The sequence below is a fragment of the Pundamilia nyererei genome, unplaced genomic scaffold (assembly GCF_000239375.1).
Source record: "Pundamilia nyererei isolate P.nyererei 1_Seehausen unplaced genomic scaffold, PunNye1.0 scaffold00179, whole genome shotgun sequence".
Classification (NCBI taxonomy): domain Eukaryota; kingdom Metazoa; phylum Chordata; class Actinopteri; order Cichliformes; family Cichlidae; genus Pundamilia; species Pundamilia nyererei.
In genome coordinates, this window is record NW_005187580.1 from 698036 (window position 1) to 699659 (window position 1624).

A 1624-nucleotide genomic window follows, 5' to 3' on the forward strand; every position below is an offset into this window, starting at 1 on the left:
TCACGTGATTGATTCATGTTTGTGGCTGTAATGTGACAAAATGTGGGAAAGTTCAAGTGGGCTGAATACTTTTGCAAGCCACTGTATAACAGCTGACCTACTGGGTGTGATGAAAAACCCATTATTACATGTAAATGCGCATACTTACAAAACTGTGATCCTCCAGAAATTGCTTAAATTTTATGGAATGTTTAAGGTTGAGCCCAGTTTAAGCAACAAGGACGTAGATCTATGTTTTTTAGAGCTGTCAATAAAGTAACTCTCAGCAGCATCAATATAAGACATGCTCCCTGCCCCGAAAGCTTTAATAAATGTTGTCCCTATGAGGGACCTTATTCTCATCAGAATTGTGAGTGAAAGTCAGGTGACTTTTGAGATTAGTTGGAAGACAACAAAAACAAGAAACCCTTTACATTATGGAACCATTGGCAAGAGATATATTTGACCGATCACAGCCAGATGCTGAAACAACAGCCAAGGAAGAGCAGCACCGGCTGTTTGCTTGCATCGTATTGCTCAGTCCTGAGGAAGTGTAATGCTCTCCAAAGCTGCACTAAAGACGAGCATGCCACCCACACTAAAGTGCTGCTAGACCAGACAACGGAGGGCCTCAGCGTTCCAAAGAGCATAGATGTGTCAAAAAAGCAATGAAGCAATGAAAGTTTCAGCAATGAAACGGAATTTAAAAGAAAACTTAGTTGACATTCTGTTGCGTTGGCAACCACCAAGATCCCACTGCCAACAGACATTCAGTAATAGTCATTGCATAGTGTTAATAAATATCTTTCACTAAACATGAAAGTTTTCTAAATGTCCTAGTTTGCGTGATTAAAATAAGTTACTATGTGTGAGAATCTCTCAAATGTCAAATACTTTTCCACTAAACAGTCGTCTTCTACATTGGTTAGGTTTTGTTTTTTTTAACAAACATTTATTAAAACTTATAGTTTGCTTTGGAGGCTGAATTGGAGGATCAGTGTAGGAACCAAAATGATCAGATAGAGATGCTCCAGAAACAGCTCCTAGCATGTCAAAATCAACTCCAAGAACAGGTAGTTAAACATAGCCAGGACCAGGAGACACTCAAAATGGAAATCAGACACCTGAAAGCCCAGCTCTGCTCCAACAAGACCATTCTTCAGGAACCTCTGGAAGAAAAAGAGACCGGAGAACAAGAACAGGAAGAAAAAGAGGACTCCCTGCCACAGACCTCATGTCTCTTCAGGAGCCTGCGGGAGAAAAGGACACCAGAGGTTAAGAGCCCACCAGAAGTAAAACCACAGAAAAAGAAGAAGCGGAACTGGTGTGAGTAATCACATCTTGACCACTTCTTTGCACCACATTTACATTTGCGTTAGTTCTCCTTAATTGTAGACCTTATTTGCTCCCAATAACAATTCTTTTCTCTACACATACGACCACATTTCTTGGTGAGGAGGAGCTGTGCAGGACCTGGAACAATTGTAAGTTATAGTTATAAAAGAACGATGCAGACAGATTTTTAGTATTGATATATGGAAAAAACAAACAAACCCCAAAGAACCCCCAAAAAAGAGTCTCCTGAAAAAAACAACAACTTTGACTTAATAAGCTAAAATGTCATCATTTGGTTTCAACACATAAA